We start from the raw sequence: 19683 nt of genomic DNA, 5'->3' as shown, positions 1-19683 counted from the left end.
CCATTCTCAAATGATCACTCCCAGAGTAGTCAATATTATTAGTTTGGTGTATTTCTTTCATTCTTATCTTTGCACTTACAAACATAAAACACGTATATTCTTTTAAAAAACAAATAAAACAATTAATGTTTATCAATAATCTCTTATGGGTCAGGCTTTGTTCTAAGCTTTGGAGATACAGCAGCAAACAAAATATATTAAATGCCGTACCTTCATAAAGCCTATAGTTTAATGGGAAGAGACAATGATAAAGAAAGTATGTAAATGATACAGGATGTTAAATAATGTTGAGTGCACAAGGACTGCAGAGGAAAACTAGGCAGCCAAGAAGGACACACATGTCTCAGGAGTGGGCGAAAGCAGGGTGGCTATTTTAAATGGGAGTTAGGTATGGACTTCTTGAGAAGATCTTTTGAGCAAAACATGAAGGTGGTCGGGAGTAAAGCATTCAAAAAAAAAAAGCAGTTTTTTTTTTTTTAGAGTCCAAAGCCCTGTGGCTTATTGGGGGCCAGGGCCAAGTGGGCTGTGGTGGGCAGGGGAGCTACATGTCACCTTTCTCAGAGATGGCAGCCGTGAGGATGAATGAGGGATGCAGGACCCCCCGCTCTCCTCTGCACACAGACGCTGACCAGGCCGCCCTGGGCCAGGGACTTCACCATCTCAGCTGAGCCCACCACCATTGTTTGGTTTTCAATGACCAGGGTCCACCTTGTGCTTTGGTGGATTGCAGTTCTGCACAGGTCATAGGTGGGCCTACTGGGTGAACTTGGAGCCACGCTCGGTGCAGTTGAACTTCCTCACTCCCTTGTGCTGTCTGACGTGCCCACACAGCTGGGACATCACTTTAAAGGTCTTCCCACAGATCCGGCAGAAGTGGGACCCTCCTGGTGGCACCCTCCTGGTGGCGGCCAGTCATGTAATAGGGCAGAGTGGGCACACAGCCATTAGCGAGTAACCATCATTGCTCAACAATCAGCATGGGGGTCAGATGTCCTGCTCAGGCAACAGTGGTCTTGGTGCATTGAATGTGGCTGGAGGTGGATTCTGGCTTTCTCCCCAGGGCCTGGCCTCCGGGCCGGCAGGTGAGCTTGGGCTGTGTCCCGCAGAGCTCCAGAGCCCTCACCAGGGCCTCCCGCTGGCCTTGAAGTAGCAGCGAACCTCTCCCCCATCCCTATCTCTGCGACCTAAGGGCGGCAGCCGTCTCCATGGGCCGCAGTCCACGGAGGCCTCAGCAACTGGAGTATACGGATGCTGCCATTAAGGTAACAGCTTCCGCCAGCTTCAGTCTCTCTGTTCAAGTTGCAAAACTTGGTCCAGCTTAGATCAGTTGTCTACCCCTAGGGGCTGGCCAGAGGTCAGGGTTAAGTTGCAAGGACTTTGCACATCATTATTTCAGGTCTGCCTCTGTGTTGGGGCTATTCTCAAAGAAGGGCAATTGCTGTGAGCTGGGAATTCACCTGATGGGTATTTGCTACAACCTGTATTCCTATTGATCCTATACAAATGATTCTCTCCACTTTAAATGAAAAGCCTGAGGGCCGGCTGGGTCTTGGCACCTGGCTCCCTCGGTGATGACAGCTGGGCAGGGTCTGGGCACCTGGCTCTGAGGCGCCGTCAGCTGAGATCTGCCTCTTCAGCCTGGGTACTGGTGGGAGGAGCCAGACTGGGTGCTGGATGAGTGCTCCCTGGCAGGGCGGCCAGCCTGCACAGGCCGCTCCCCTCCCACTTAATCAGGGCCTGGACCTCAGAGGGCGAAAGTTGAGCCTTGGGACCTTGCCCTTTCTTTTCAGAACAGAGAGTAACATTTGTTTTGGTGGAGGTTTACAGGAACATCATGACCTGACGGTGACCTGACCTCAAGAACAAAGGCTCTGACACCAAGAAGTGTGCACCAACTAGCCACGCCCCTCCCTCACCTTTCCTATAAAAGGGCTTTGCTGAAAGCTTTCGGGGAGTTCGGGGTTTTTAAGGCATGAGCCACCCTTCTCCTGCATAACCCTGCAATAAACCTTTCTATGTTCCAAACTCCGACGTTCTGGTGGTGTTTGGCCTCACTGTGCATCAGGCACAGGGCCTCGCGTTTGGTAACAGTCCCGTGCTTCACAGCAGGGGCCTTTCTGGGTGCTGAACTCACAGCTGCAGGCCTCTCACTGGTGTGGTGAGGTTGTGCTTCTCCAGGCCAGCTTGGGTGCAGAAGGTGTAGCCACAGCGGTGGCACTGGAAGGGCTTCTGGCCCGCGTGCCTGCTCAGGTGCAGGTTGAGACCTGCCTTCTGGGTAAAGGCGTGGCTGCAGAACTTGCAGACACATGCCCTCTAATTCCTGTGTTTGGCCTTGGTGTGTATCTGCAGGCCATTCTTGCTGCACACAGCAGAACTCCTTGCACGCAAACAGCTCCCTGCAGTGCTTAAAAGCCTGGTGCAGCTGCAGTTCCCTTTGGGACAAAAAGAACTTGGCCCGGGTGGGACAGGTATGGAGCTTGGGAGCTCCATGCAGCTTGGTCCCTTTGCTCTGCATGAACTTCTTCTTCATGAGCTGCTGCGAGCAGGCACAACACTTGAAGGGCATCTCCCCCATGTGGGATGCCAAGTGTACTGGCAACTCCATCCTCCAGCAGAAGGTCTCCAGGCACTTCCCGCACGTGAAGACTTGTTAGGATTGGTTCAGACAACTCTGGGCTTCATGCTTCAAGATATTCTCCTTTGGAAGATTTGGGGCGCTAGAAAGTTTTCCAAATTTGGGGCGCTAGAAAGTTTTCTCCCCAGTGTGTTTCCTGCTGTGCACTTTTTGATATTTGCTGAGGAACTTTTTGGAAGAAAAAAGAGGGTAAGAGTCTTTCTTTCACCTGCTGTTTAAGTGCCTTGAAGTCAAAATACTCAGTATGCCAAAGTGGCATATTTTAGGGTGATCTATTCTGATTTTCTTCAAACGGATATAGCTATCTTCTAGGATTATAGGGTTCTGTGCTTATTTTTGTGGTACAGAATGGAGTGGGGAAACAATACTTAGAATGAAGTATTTCAAGCCTATCCAGAAAAAAAAAAAAAATCCTCTATGTACATGAGAACTGACCAGAAAGTCAGGTTAGGATAGCAGTCAGGGAGGAGACAATGTATACTGTATGGTATAGAATACTTGGCCCCAAAGAAATTCACAAAGTGTATAGGGGATCTGGTTAGAATGAAACAGATAAATTTGTCTAATATATTGTTTCTAGCTCAGAATCTTGTATGTTTACTGTTGTCTGACAAATATCTCACTATGCAAATTCCTAATCCTTTACCTAATTTTAGGATAAAAGGTGTGTGTGCATACATCTGGAATTATGAAGACAGATTGAGTGAATGCACTTTGTAAAAGCAGGCTCCATCTGACTCACATACGGATGAGAAACCATCTTAGCAGTATGTGCTGGTGGATATGTCTCTGGAATTTTTAATCCTCTTATTTTATTATCATGCTGGTTTATGTTTTAAATGTATTAAAATGGTTTGTGTTTTTATTTCTAAACATCTAATGTAAAAGTCATAACACACACTGCTCCTTTAAAACACAATTAGAAAAACATTTCTGGGATTATCATTCAATTTATTACATTCAGTGATATTTTGTTACTTGTACCATAGGACGCTAATAGGCCTCATGAACTGTATCTAGAATACAAGTTGTACTGCTAGCATATTCCAACCTCTAAGTGCCTTTCATGTCAGCATGAGAGATACAATCAGGCATTTGAAAGCTCCGGCCTATTTATAAAGATACCATCAAAACCTGCCTGATGCAGCTGACTTATGAATCAATTATCTGAACTACACCAAGTGATATATCTATTCTGAAATTTAGAGTCATATATTTGAAGTTAAACTACAAACAGATAAACTATTCAACAGCCTATCATGATTCTTATCTCTATGTCTATATCTGTCAAATGCTGGGAGAAAAAAAGGCAAAATCTTACTGATTTTACTGGGAAGAGTTTTAAAAAATAAATCACACAGATACCAGTTCTCTCTCTCTCTTTCTCTCTTGCTCTATCTCCCTCTCTCTCTCTAACACACACACACACACACACACACACACACACACACACACACACACACACACACACACACACCTAGCTATCAAATTACTTATGACCCGAGGGAAAATTTAAATAAAATCAAGAGCATGCAAGGGATGACTCTCATTGTAAAAGGGGAAAAATAACAATAAATAATATTAATTCTCTTAAATGTTATGTCTTAAATGAAATGGCTGAGTATTTCAGTAAATAGAAATGCCACCATTAGGACAAAAGGTACAAAGCCACTGGGTGCAGAGAGACAACAGTTATGTTTCATCCCAGATATTGTTGAAAATAAGCCAAACCTAAGACAGATGCGTGTACTTTTGTTTTGTTTTTAGGTGATACCTCACAAGATGTATTCTATTTCAGGATCTACTCTTCATTTCTAAATATTAATGATCTCAGTTTTACTGCTTTGCCTGGTAGAGTTCAGATTTCAGGAACGTTTTATTCATGCTGACCAAAGTCATGAGAGACACGTGCACTAAGATGACAAAGTATTAATGTAAAATGAGGAAATGTAGTAACTTTCAACTACACAATGTGTTATCTTCTCAATAGGAAAACGTGTATAAGAGACCAAATTAATATCAGAAGTCTGCTTTTCTCCAAAGAATTAAAATAAAAGAAGCTCAACATTTTACTGCTTCCTTGAAAAAGTGACTTTTGAGGTGAGTAAAAAAAAAAAAAAAAATAAGAGGCAGTTAGGCAAAAAATGCTGAAAAAGGCCTTTGGAGTATAATACAATACAAGCCAAAGTTTCTGAAGTTGTGTTCCCTCGTCAGAATCTCTTGGCGTTGGGTGGGGTGGGGACAGCCTAAGGAGGTGCAGGAGGTAAAGTTAATTTAAAATGCAAAGTTCTGAGCCCCACCCTGGGTTTACTAAATGAAAATCTGTGGGTATATGATAAAAATCAGTCTGAATATACTTTTTAGTAATTCTTGGCACACTCAAGCTTGTAAACCTTTTTGTCAAAGAAGAATGCAAGAAAAAATCTGGCATGATAAGCAGGAGACAGATCAGGAATGGGTTAGGCATGGTGATTAGGGGTTTGGGATTTACGCTGAAACTAACGGGTACCCATGGGGCAAGGGAGTAATGTGCACACATTTGTGCTTTAAAAATATGATTCTACCTGCAACATAAAGAAAGGCAATGTGAAGGAAAGAATGGAATCAGGGAAACCAGAGTTAGGAGGTGGTTGCCATGATCTAACCATGAGGTGGTAGTGACTTGCACTAATAACAGTTAACAATAGTAAAAGTCAAAGCTAACATTTGCTGAACAATTATGCACCAGGAGAAGCGCTTTACAAGAATTTCTCACCTATATTTTAAAAGTACCCTATGAGGTACATGGGAACTATTATTATCCTTATACAAACAAAACAGAAAACCTGAACTCAGGGTAATTAAGTACTTTATATAATTAGTAAATGGTAAGACAAGGATTCAGATCCACATCTCTCTGGCTCAGCTACCATATTCTTAACAGCTATGTTATTCTGTCTAACAAATGAAGCAGCAGAATAGGGAGCTACATAGAAGGTAGAGTTGATAGGATTGATGGTTGCTTATAGGACAAAAGAGATAGAGAGGATGGAGATGATGCCTGGGATTTGAGGTGGGTTATGATGCTTTACACTGGCACAAATGAATATAATAGGAGTGGGTTAGAGAGGAAAGAGAATACATTCATTTTTACATATTGGGTTTACGGCGCCTCTGGAACATCCATGTAGCATGTCCAGTAGGAGATGAGTATAACATTTTTGAGTTCAGGATATAAGTGTGTGTGTTACAGTTTGAAGAGTCAGATGTGCATAGGAGAAATTCAGAGTCATAAATGGACATTAATGTCTGGAGACTTGAATATAGGGAGAAGAAAAGCAGGCCTAGTACAGAAACCTTGAGAGGAATAACAGGCAGAGGAGGAAATAACTAAGACTATTAACACATTATTTTTCAAAAGAGGTCACTCAAGAGTGAAAGAGACACTAGTAATAATTGCAGTAATAAGAGGTGATGGGCATAAATGGGTTCTGATCCAGACCAGCCAGGACATATGACCACCCTTCCCTAAGGAGGCTGAGAGATGAGAATTTTAAAAGGCAGGAAGAAAACCGGCTGAGAGTGTTAACCTGGAACCTGGAGGGTCTATAATATTATTGTAATACTTATATGGCATAAACATATTTATTTTCATGAAGCCTACAATTTTAATCATGGTTCCAGTCCTCACAATGAGTACAAACAGGTAGGAAAAATCATTTAAAGATCACTTGTCTAGTCTGGTTTTCCCAAGTATCTTCTGCATCCAAATTTGTATTCCATATAAGGATAAAATTTATAAATGGATTTGAATGGTCATTTCAGTGGAAATTTCATCTTTTTTTCTTCAGTATTTTTCATTTGCTATGAAAACTTACCATAACTTATATTGCTTCTTGAAAGACTCTATAATATCTTCATTTTTAGAGAAACACTGAGAAATCATAATGAAGATTAGGCAGCCCCCTTTATCTCATGCTGCCCAGAAATGATCTCTTAAGTATACATCTCTGGGAAGACGTCTGTATATGACGAATCTAATCTGTGGTTATTTATTTTTGTGAACATTTTTTTTTTCGGAGAGTGACATTTTTATGATAATAATTTCAACTTGTGCCTTAAGCCTTATTTCAGTTTGGTAACCTGATATGAACTTGCTGATATTATTTTCTTAAAATTAATGAGGAGAATATTCTCAGGATCAATTGTGTCTCTTATTAGAAGAGTAATCGCAGTGCCTAGTAATGCCACTCAATTTCCTGTTCTTCCATAAACATTTCCAGCATATTCTAGCCAAATAGGTTCCTTTTTCTTTTTTCATTCCCTGTAGTATTAGTGGCTAATTCTTTCCTTCATACCACTTGGGCTATTTTATAACTGTCTCTTAACACATAAAATATTTTTAGTTCATTATGCTGTTTCTAAGTGGATATATTCAGATTTTTATAAATATATGTGTGGAAAAAATTAATCTTTGATAGATGTATTTTTGTCCATTAATAATACTATGAAGCCATAATGGTGTAGGACATTTACATGCATGGTCTAAGAATATAATAAGTATGCAAAAATCATTTATTGAAGGGAATGAAATTTCAGAATTATTCAAGTAGGGAATTGTATTTTGTATAAAGTAGATGCAGAAAATTTAAACGTTGGCACTGATAACCTAGTCCCTGTGATAGAAAATGCCCTTCTTGTAGAAGGGCTTGATATTAAAATGTCCCACTCTATTCTCTGCATTTATTAATGTTTTTGGGGGGATTTTCAAAATGCACTGGATCATTTTGGATAATTGAGTATCCCTTAGTAAAGAGATAGATAAATTGACTATTATTTACAGAAGCATTGAAGTTGCCATGTAAATATACTTTAGTTATTGAAACATCTCACAATGTAACTGTAAAACATTCTTCTAATTTAAGGTTTATTATATCCTTAGAAATAATGAAAAATATAACAAAAGACACTATAATAGATCTGCCTTTGTACAGGATCTGATCAGAAAGTGTTCTTTCTCACACACTATATGTATTAAAAACAAAATATAAAAGTCAAGAGCTGCAAAAAAAATTCAGTTAATGATGAGTAGGAATGTCATAAAAAATTAAATATTTTATTTGTGGTAAGAAATAAATAAAACCAGTGAACTTCCAGAGCATATTTCTTTAATTTTTAGGTGATAAATGTCATGTCTTCAATACTTAATGTTGTCTCATAAATCAAAAGAAAATAAAAACAACAGAAATGCCATTTAAAATGAGTAAGGGTCACAAAGAAGAAAATACAAATAGCCAATGAATAGATCAAAAATCATTCAAGTTCCTCTTAACCAGAGAACTTAAAATACAAAACTGAAAATATTGTTTGGCCTATCATATTGACAAATGTTAAGATGAAGATAATGTTCAATGCCAAAACAAGTACAGTGAGGTTGGCATTTCCATACCCTGCTGGTAGCATACACATTGATTCAACTTCACATAATCTATTTGTCATTATGTATCAAGAGCCTACATACTAAAAATCTGATTTTCTTCATCTTTGTGTGTGACAATGCATAGATTTAGCATTTTATTAAAAAATAAAATCAAATTAAAATCACAAAATAACATTTTAAATAACTCTATTATTCACTTTTTTCTGGCATAATTGTTACTTTATTACTAAATTTAGAGAGGAGTAGGACAAGAAAATATATGTATGTTCCTTTTTTTTTTTTATTTTGGCCAGTTCCACAAAAGTTATACACCCTATGATTTTATATAAATTTTCAAATTTAGAATAGTCAAAACCATACCAAAATTAGTAGGTTGCTTTGAATTTCTATAATTTTTTTAAAAAGTTTCAATTATTTCAGTTACATTTTTATGTGAAAAGGAGAAATAAATTCTGATTTCCTTGTACCATTATGCATAGTTATATTCCATTTGATTACAAAAAGTAAATGTATGCAAATTGTTTTTGAAGTTTAAATGATATGTTTTGGAGTGGTTATATACAATACTTAAGATATAGTTAAGACCCTAAAGAAAGTTCCTCCCTCCCTCCCTCCCTCCCTTCTTTCCTTCCTTCTTTCTATTTAAAAATTTTTTTAAAACAACAGGCATTGTTTTCCAAACCCAATATTGACTTGGGTCAGAATTATTAGCTGCACTTTAATCATTGTTTCTAATTTTTTTCTTTTAATCGATCACATTTACTTCAAAGCCTAGTCCAAGTTGACTTTTGGTAAGAGTTCTTACCCCCCACCACCACCACCAGTTTATTATTTCATTGGTTATTTTAAGGATTAAATGTACAACTTGGAAGTTTAAAATTTCTCGTGAACTTGGAGGGGAAGGTAGAAATAATACATAGGGAAATTATACCCCCTTTAATACAATTCCTTCAAGACATACAGAGACACATACACCTCAGTCCTGTGAAATAATATTTGTGTCTTTCTGTCATGAAATACTATTTCAGGAATCATTTTAAAAATTATTTTCATTTAATGGGAAAAATAAGAAATTTTAAAGTTTTCACTAATTATCTAATTAATACATATTACTGATTTTATAGATCCTGTGTCTTTAGCATAATATTGTTTGTCATTTCAGTTTTATACATTAAAAAATTCCACAAAGTAAATTATAGTTATATTTTATCTGATTTTAACCATCTATATGACAATATTTTTTTTCACATAATCATCTTAAATTTCATTACCTTATTTTATGAGTGTAACACTTATTTAATCAATGCTCTATAGATACACTTTATGTTTTTTCAATTTTGTTATAATAAATAATGCTGTCATCTGTATTATCATGCCTGTATTTTTCCATAGAATCATTATATAAATAAGATAACAATCTAGAATAGGAAAATGTCAAATGCTATGCATTGTTTTAAGACTTTTGATACATATTGCCAAATTACTTTCTTGGAAAGTCTTCAGACTTACACCATCTCCAGCACTGTATGGTAGCACATTTGCTTATCCATTCTTTCTTTGGTTTCTCAGCATCTCATGCATTTAGTTCCCAGGGGATTTTTCTTATTGTAAAGCACATTTTCTATGTTTGAAAATATTCAATTCTGTTATGGAAGAAAGGAAAGTGAATGGAACAATTTATGTGGTAAGCAGAGGTAAATTAGTAAACTGTGATGCATTTTAGAAAGACAAAGTAGGTCATATATGTGTGAATACAGAAAGGGATGGAAGAGTGCAGAGATACCTACCTAATATTCACGAGGTACCTGGGACATTAGGTATTCCATTACATACGAAATATATATGAGACATTTAGTATTCCTTTAGTCTTTTTTTTTTTTTTTTTTTTTGCGGTACTTGGGCCTCTCACCATTGTGGCCTCTCCCGTTGTGGCCCACAGGCTCCGGACGCGCAGGCTCAGCGGCCATGGCTCACGGGCCCAGCCGCTCCGCGGCATGCGGGATCCTCCCGGACCAGGGCACAAACCCGTGTCGCCTGCATCGGCAGGCGGACTCTCAACCACTGCGCCACCAGGGAAGCCCTCCTTTAGTCTTAATTCAGCCAAAGTTTGATGACTCCCATCATGGCCCCACGAATCCTGCACTCAAGAAACACTCAAACCTCACTTTTTATCCTTGCGTCCAAACCATCAGTGGGGAAGGCTTATATAGCAGAGAGACATATGAATATAAAATCCCCCGGAATCAGGAAGTGTCCTTTCAATTTAATTGCATGATATCCTAAGCCCATTAACTCACCCATCTCTTTCACTTTGCTTTGTGCTGTGTGCTTTAAATTGACTAAAGGAATTCAATTTTCCATGATATTTTCCTTTTCCTGATCTCTGTGAAACTTGTCTGGTAGGGTGCTTGGAAGCTACCTTTGTGTGAAGGTAATTTCCCACATGACACTTTCTTACTTTTGCAGCTATACATTTAAATTTTTTAAAAATACATTTTAAGGAGGGTAGGGGGGAGAAAAGAAAAGAGAGAGGGAGGGAAAATGGGAGAGAGAGAGAAGAAGGTAAGTATTTCCAAGAAGCAGGGTACTAGATTCTAATTTTATCACTAATATATGATATTGTGGACAAGTCACTCACTGTTTTTATTGTGGTTAAATCATGCATAACATATGATCTATCTTTTAACAAACTTTTAAGTGTATAGTGCAGTGTTGTTAACTCTACACACAATGTTGTACAGCTGATCTCTAGAAAGTTTTCATCTTGGAAAAGCCACTCACTTTTATAAGTGTTTTTCCTATATCTTGGGGGAGTTCTGAGTTTTTAGGAGTGAACTGATGAGAGTACGTTTTTTTTTTTTGCGGTACGTGGACCTCTCACTGTTGTGGCCTCTCCCGTTGCGGAGCACAGGCTCCGGACGCACAGGCTCAGCAGCCATGGCTCACGGGCCCAGCCGCTACACGGCATGTGGGATCCTCCCAGACCGGGGCACAAGCCCGTGTCCCCTAGCATCGGCAGGCGGAATCTCAACCACTGCGCCACCAGGGAAACCCGAGAGTATATTTTGAATGGAATAACGTTATACACGAGAATAAAAGATTTTGGTATTTTGGTTATCTTATTCTTGGCTTCCTGTTGGTGCACCAAAGTCAACTGTTTAAAAGCACATTTTTAAACACTGATAAGAACTTTCTTCCTTATCCTGTAGTATAACTGCTACCACAGTGAAACAGATGTTTGTATTATGTGTAGTCAGAGAAGACAGTGTTTTCAGTTTCACTTTGAATAAATCCATACATGAGGAAGAATGAATCATTCTAGATTCTTTCTTTACTACTGTGGGTTACCAGGAAGAATGCAGAGTGTGTTAGCTGCTGCTACTAGAATCATCCCATTATATACATGTCCTATATGAAGATTAAGAAGTATCAGTACATAGGAGAAAGCATTCACCACTTTGACAAGTGAGGATGACTAGCTATAGGCACAGGGGTGGCTGTCTAGGCTAAGGAAGAATAATTCTCTAGGTATATAGAGTGAAACTCTTCTCCTTCCATAGGCACCAAATAGTGTTCCTTTAGCTTTTTGAACTGAAAGAGGGACCTCACACTTACATGGTAAAATTAAAGTTCCAAGACTCTTAGATCAAGTGGAATACTTTTGTAAAACTATTCATTGAACACAACCATAAAAGAGATGAACAACTAGTGTAGTTGCCACGAAATAAGCTCTATCAAGCGATAATTTAACTGCAGTCTTGAAATAACTGTGGTTTTATTATTAATGAAGTGTATATTTCTCTAAGAATTGAGAGCTTGGAATTAAAGAATAGAACAGATGCCCCAGAATTCATTTAATCTATACATTCACTGAGTTTTAATTAAAATCTTATATGCTACTTGTTAAAGTACTCTTGTGGTAGCTATTGTATGTGTTTTCTAGTTTATGGTTTCACACAAACTAGGACCTAACAGATTCACTACTTCCTCAGAAGAATACCTTGATATAAGGGTCATTAGCTGTACAAGGAGGAAGACAGTGAATTACATAAGCACCTGCAAATTCTAGATAAAGAACAGATGACATGCTTGTGTGCATTTCTCTCATACATGAATAAGGAACCCTCGGCAGGCTCTTAAATTTCTATTGACTGAGGTCATAGTCGGGGATACACATGGATATACCTGCTCCTGCAAGAGGAAATGGTGTCACCTATAGTATAGAAGAGAAAGGACTGGGAAAATAAGCATCAATGCTCATGACACTTATTCTTGAGGAGTTCACTATCAGTGGGAACACCTACAATTAATTCTAACATAACATCCATTCCACTGCTCTAGTTATTGAGCTGTCCCGAAGCCAATTTCAGCATCAACGTATATTCAAAAGAGTCACCAATTTGAAGTCTGCAAAGCACCAAAAAGTAATTTATATCTTCACTAAAATTTCTCAAATAAGTGGCAAAAGAAATTATATCACATGTCACAGAGCGAACCCCCTAAAATTCCACTTACCTTTGCTAGTCTCCCCAAAGTCCTAAATATTACAGATGTCCTCCTACAATTTTTGTAATTCCATGTAAAACAAAAGTCTTTTCTCTCTCAAAACACTAGTCCCAATTTGGTAATATTTTCTCCTCTTTCTTTTGTATTATTTTATAGCCTAATTTAATTCCCCCTGACTTGGCAACTCTCCTTCCGTTATCACAAATAACTCAATGGTTTCAGCTAGAAATCTCCTTATAAAGCAGAGTAAGGGGAAAAGTTTGCTGTTTATCTGGATCACACTAGTGGTATAAAAGTGCCTTGGGACTATAGAGGAGTTTTCTTGTCTTCTCTTTAATTTTATTTTTTTCTTTCTTTTCCTTTGCTTTCCTTTCTTTTCTTTTTTCTTTAATTTCCTATTCTTTTTTTTTTCTTTCCTTTTTAGTTTTTCTTTGTTAGGTCTATTTCCCTTATTTTTTTCTCTTGTACAGATTAGAAAATATTTCACAAAGGGAAATACAAATTGGCCATTTCTCCAGACGCTTCCTTGCCATTCAAGTCAATAATCTTTACCGTGGCCTGAAATGCTTTCTCTATTATCTTCCTGTGTCAACCTATTGGACCTCATCTAGTTACAGAATACAAAGCCATTGAGAATGACTGCAGTTAATTCTTGGTGTTAATTTGGATGATGGTAAATATTGTAATCATGTGAACACCACCAAATATACTCAAAGCGCATCCTTTCTCTCTGTCTCTGTCTCTTTCTGTTTGTTTCTCTCTCTCTTCCTCTCTTTCTCTCTACACCTCCTTCTCTTAGGTCATTCCTAATGGAATCTTCTAAGCAATAAAATGGACTATATATAAAATGGAAGGAGAAGATGTGAAAAATTAAGCAAGTGGTCATTGGATTTGGGGGAATCTATAGCACCGCCTCACCAGAAGTTCATGAAGATAATGAAGTTGTTTTTAGGCACTCATTCTCTTCTTCTCCTTTAAAACTTTCCACAATCTATTGGTCTGTAACTTTTACATTTAATATCTACTGGGTGGGAAAATTTGGACATACCTGCTTTTCAAATTAAAGCTTCATACTCAGTAGCCTCGAGATTTGTGGCAAGGTGCTAAACTTTGTTTGATGCAGTTGTTTCATCTTGAACATAAAAATAGCAATGTCTATCTTATAAAATTGGAGGTGTTAAATCAGCTAGCATACTAGTATACTGTACAACAGTATACTAGTATACTGTACAACAAGCAACTAGTATACTGTACAACAAGCAGTATACTATATATACTGTACATATATATACTGTATATATGTATGTATATACTGTATACTGTACAACAGTATACTAGTATACTGTACAACAAGCAACTAGTATACTGTACAACAAGCAAAATCCAGTCAATAAGTGTTTCTTACCTCTTCATCTACTTTTCTTTATTAAAATATATTTTCTTGAAAGGGTCTAATATCAGGAAATTACAGTAAAGGGAGTCTTGTGAGTGAATTGCTTGTTCTGAGGGCCTTCAAATTTTAATAGTATCAAATTTATTCTGTATTAAAGTGGATTCTAAAATGTTTAAGCTGGTGGAATTGAGATACAGTTTCTTTCAGTAAGTCTTATCTGTAGGAGGTGATAATACATTTGACTCTTGAACAATGGCGAGGGTTAGAGGTGACAACCCCTTGTGAAATAATAAATCCATGTATAATTTTACAGTTGGCCCTCTGTTTCCAAGGTTCCACATCCATGGATTAAATCAATCATGCATCATGTAGTACTGTAGTATGTATTTATTGAAAAAAATCTGTGTATAAGTGGACCTGAGCAGTTCAAACCTGTGTTGTTCAAGTGTCACTCTATTTGAGTATTTGGCTCTATTAGTCACAAAACTTCTATCACTATATTATTGTCAATAAAATCATTTAAATATATAATCATGGAAAAAAATGAAGCATTAGGATTTCCAAATCTTTACCTGGATATAGATTATCAATGTGTGAAGATCACAGTTTTACCATAAACACAATAATTTTATATCCTGTGCTAGATATCGTAAGAACCATTAATCTCTATGTCTATTAAAACTTCATAACTAGTTAAGTGCAGTTGTTAAATAATTTCCTTTTATAGTAAAAGCTTTACAATTAACAAGCTAGGCACTGATTCAAGTCATTATCAATTTCCCTGTGATTATTACAGCTTCCATAATAATCTGCATTCTATTATCATAGATTAGGCAGCACTTTAAAGACCAGCATCATTAGCTTTAGTTTCACGAAAAGATGAGAAGAAACCAGACTTAATTTCAAGGAGTCTCATAGTTGCAGAGTACCACCAAAGCTATCAGACAAAAGATATAAACAAATAATAATGTATATAATTTTGAATGTGACCCTTTCCTGGTTCTAAAACTATCTTTGGGAGCTTAGTGCATTGATGTATTTTTACAATTGTCTACTTTTCTTTTATATTTCAAAGTTAAACAGAATAGCACCTAGAAACTCAGGCAGTTACACAGCAGACTTAATTAGTTATGATTTATGTTTATTATCCAAAGGATGTACATATAAGAAACATAAAAATACTCCCAGAAGGAAAGTCCAAGATGTAACAGTAATGCATCAGATATATTGTAAATGTAGTTGAATCTAGACAAACAATGACAGTGTAAAACAGTAAGAATATTATGTCAATTGAATAGATCAATGTTCAAAACAGGACTAGAATGCTAGAAAAGAGCATGAATTTTCAGAAGAAGATTAAAGAAAATAATTAACTTTATATATTGTTAAGTTACAAATGTATTTATGATTGTTGCCTTGGGAATTTTCAGCTCTGATTAAGATATGGTACTTAACAGCAGATGAACATTCCCATCTAGTATGGATAAACATAAATAAAATACATACAATAAATAAAATAAAATACATCAAATATAGCTAAAATACAGAACAAAAAAAAACTTGAAGGAAATGGAGGGTTGCTGGGGTCAAAAGAACTCAAGAAAATTCTGGGAGAAAAAACTTGGAGATGAAAGATGGCTTCTGAAACACTTAACAACCTGTGGGCATTTGCTAAGCCCAGGCATTTGAAAAAGCTGGAAGTCCATTACAAAATCCAAGAGAAGTTACTGAGAAAGGGCAGAGAAAATCAAAGACTTTGGATGTAAATTTAGAGACTCAAGTACATTGCTAATTTTCCTTCAGTACACTTGCCAAATGCTGGGGCTCCATGGAGTCCAAGGGTAAGAATAGCAGAAAAAAATGAAGAACATAAGAGAGTTTTCAGCATTCTCATGAGAATAGAGATTAGAGTTTTTTACCTAGTAGGGAAAGCACCCCACAGAGTACATCATATTCTTAGTTAAAAACAAAAACAAAACAAAAACCTAGAAAGCAGTATAAATCAGAGGTAGATTAAACCTTACTAGAACTTCACCCCCTTTAATTTATCATAATCTGGTTGGATTAAGATGATCAGTCACTGCTCTATCTGTACAGTGAAACGAAAGATAGGCTTTTCCCAGATATAGAAAATAACATTTGAAATATGATATGAAGCTCTACAATATTTTAGGGTAATAATATCTGAAATTCAATCAGAAGTTAAAAAGCATGGCAAAAGACAGTATCATAGGACAAAAACCAAGAGGAAAACAGAAAATATAAATGGACATCTATGTAATGCAGACAGATGTAGATTCTTTTATTATATATATATTTATCTTTAGGCAAAATGACTCATTAACAGAGTCTAACATTAGATTAGATACAGCAGATGATAGGATTACAGAACTAAATATTATGACAATGGAAGATATTTGAACATTTGCATAGAGGAAAATTATAAACATTGGGGAAAAAGTGTCAGAGTAAATGTCAGACTCAGAAAGAAGGTTTAACATTAATATTGATGAAGTCTAGGAATAGAGGACATGGAATGTGGGGAAAAATTAACATAAGAACCATTAATATTAGAAAATAGTGGAATACTTCGTACTAGAAAATATTGGAAAAATTAGTTAAAACACACTCAAGAAGTACTGACAAACTCAATAAATATGAATACAGTAAAAATTACATCTAAGTACATACTGTTAAGACCATTGAAAATCGAAGATTAAAAAAATAAAAGCAGACGGAGAAACAGTCACTTGTCCTTCAAATCAGCAACCATGAAACTGACAGCTGACTTTTTCATGGGTGTGATGGAAGCCAGAGGAAAGTTGAATTAAATCTTCAACATGCTGATAGGAACCACCCTCAACCTAGAAATCTATATAGTGAAAATATTTTTCAGAAGTAAAGGTAAATATTTGCAAATGGTATATCTGATAAAGGGTTAGTATCCAAAATATACAAAGAACTCATACAACTCAGCATTGAAAAAACAACCTGATTACTAAAAATGGGCAAAGGACTCAAATAGACAGTTTTCCAAAGAAGACATACAAGGGGTAGCAGGCACATGAAAAAATGCTCAGTGCTACTAATAATTAGGAAGATGCAAATCAAAACCATAATAATTGAGATATCACTTCATTCTTGTCAGAAAGGCTATTATCAAAAAGACAAAACAATAACAAGTGTTGGCAAGAATGTGGAGAAAAGGGAACTCTCATTCACTATTGCTGAAAATGTAGATTGGTGCAGCCACTATGGAAAAACAGTATGGAAATTCCTCCAAAACTTAAAAATAGAACTACTATACAATTTAGCAATTCCACTCCTGGATTTTCTCCAAAGAAAAGGAAAACACTCATTAGAAAAGATACATGCACTCCAATGTTCACAACAGCATTATTTATAATAGTTAAGATATAGAGATATGGAAGCAACCTAAGTGCCCATCAATAGATGAATGGATAAAGAAGATTATATATATATATATATATATATATATCATAAAAAATGAAATATTGCCATTTGCCAAAACATAGATGGACCTAGAGGGTATTATGCTAAGTGTAGTAAGTCAGACAGAGAAAGACAAATACTGAATGATTTCACTTATATGTAAATCTAAAAACCAAAAGAAATGAAACATAATTAAATAGGAACAGAGTCATAGATAAAGAAACTAAGCAGATGGTTGCCACAGGGGGAGGGGGGATGAAGGGAGGAGAGAAATAGGGAAAGGAGATTAAGAGGTACAAACTTTCAGTTACAAAATAATTTGCGCCACGTGTATGAAATGTACAATGTGGGAAATATAGTCATAGCTAATTAATTAATATGTGGAAAAAATCGGAACTTGCTTTTACAGAGTGATTGTTATTTTAGGAATTTTTCTATGTGGTTGGATATTTTACACATGTAACGATAATCATAGGTATTATAGTAACATAATAGTGAACCACTTGGAATCAACAATGAGGCACTGGGTAGTTAATTTACAAATTTTCTGCTTTATCCTTCTCCACGCTTGTCAAAGAACATATTTTCGTCTCCATCTTACATGTGAAGAACTGATACTCAGGGACATATTCAAATGGTTTGACTAGTGAGTGGCAAATTGAACTCAAACTATTCTAACTCCAAGACCTCACTTTTTTAAAAGGGTGATGGATCATGAGCCCATAACTAATAATACTGCAGAAAATAGCATAGCCTAAGCTATAGTATCCCTCTATGAACAACATGATCACTTTTTGCAGGTGCAGCTGAAAGCAAAATTAATTTACTTTCCAGAGACTATATAGGTGGTGAGAGTCCTATCTAAAATTTTTGAGATTCCGATTCAACCATCTGACTAAACTTGATTTCAATCCACTACAACTTTCTCCTCATCAAGCAGAAATAAATTGATTCTGACCAACTGGGTCTTTCCAGGTCCCACTTCTCTTCACCCTCTGTTGTTTTTACTCAGTATCACCTTTACTTGCTGATAATCTGATCCTGATTTCAGGCCCTTCTTCTGAGCACGAGGGCCCATCTTGTTCTATAATCCCCTCTCCATTTGAGTTCTAGGTAGGGTCATTTGGTTGCAAGGAACAGAGACTCATTCCAGCTGCTTTAATAAACATGTGATTTGTAATTAGGAATCACATGGACTGAACCTGGAAGAATTATTCTTTCAGTAAATGAAACACCTCTGGAGACCAGCTTCATTTCTATTTCTTTCCCAAGAAGTGGTATTGAAGATAGCTTCACTTCAGTCCTCACTAGAGTGACCTACAAGTTTGTGTTCTTGGAAAATATTTTCATTCATCTTCTGTAAAATACAGATGATAATAACACCTACTCTATAGGCTTGTGATAATTAAATGATTTTAGTACATCTAAAGCAGTTAAATTTTGACTAGGTCACCGTAAACCCTAGGTATGTGTGAACTTTGCTACTGCTTTGCATAGATTTCACAGTCACTTTTTTTCTTCATTTTTTGGTTGATGTGAAATTCACATAAAAGTTACCATTACAAATTCACATTCACCATTTTAGTAAATTTGTATGCAGTACCTTCAACATGTTATGCAACCACCACCTCTACCTAGTTCTAAACCATTTTTTATCACCCCCAAAAGAAAACTCCATACCTACCGAGCAATCTATCTCCATTCTCCGCTCACTCCAGAGCCATTTTTTAAAAACTGTGGTAAATAAAAAAAAAAAAAAAAAAAAAAAAAAAAAACTGTGGTAAAAACGAGTAACATGAAATTTACCATCTTAACCATTTTTAAGTGTACAGTTCAAGTTAACCAGGTTCACACTGTTGTACAACAAACCTTTAGGAGTTTTTCATCTTATAAAACTGAAACTCTGCACCCATTCACCAACAATTGCCCACCCTTACCCCAGTCTTTGGCAGCCACCGTTCCACTTATAAGTTTGACTGCTTTAGATACCTTGCACAGGTGGAATCCTACACTATTTGTCCTATTGTGACCAGCTTATTTCCCTTGGCATAATACCCTCTGGGTTCATCAGTATTGGAGCATCTGGCAGGATTTTCTTCTTCTTTTTAAATTAAAGCTGAATAATATTCTATTGTGTATTTATGCCACATTTTCTTTATCCATTCATCTGACAATGGACATTCAGATTTCTACCACTTCTTGACTACTGTGAATAATGCTACAATGTGCTCACAGCCACTTTTGAGTTTTTACTTTGTCTGCAAGTTCTCATTATTC

At 36.7% G+C, this 19683-nt stretch overlaps 1 pseudogene; it reads right to left on the bottom strand.

Annotated features, from left to right (window-relative positions):
- Positions 1–541: 541 nt before the first annotated feature.
- On the bottom strand, positions 542–18484 carry LOC137202712 (telomere zinc finger-associated protein-like; annotated as a pseudogene).
- Between the last annotated feature and the right edge of the window lie 1199 nt (positions 18485–19683).

Source organism: Pseudorca crassidens, chromosome 11 (assembly GCF_039906515.1).
Source record: "Pseudorca crassidens isolate mPseCra1 chromosome 11, mPseCra1.hap1, whole genome shotgun sequence".
Taxonomy (NCBI): Eukaryota; Metazoa; Chordata; class Mammalia; order Artiodactyla; family Delphinidae; genus Pseudorca; species Pseudorca crassidens.
The sequence above is the reverse complement of the archived record's forward strand: the minus strand, read 5'-3'. Positions and strand labels throughout refer to the sequence as shown.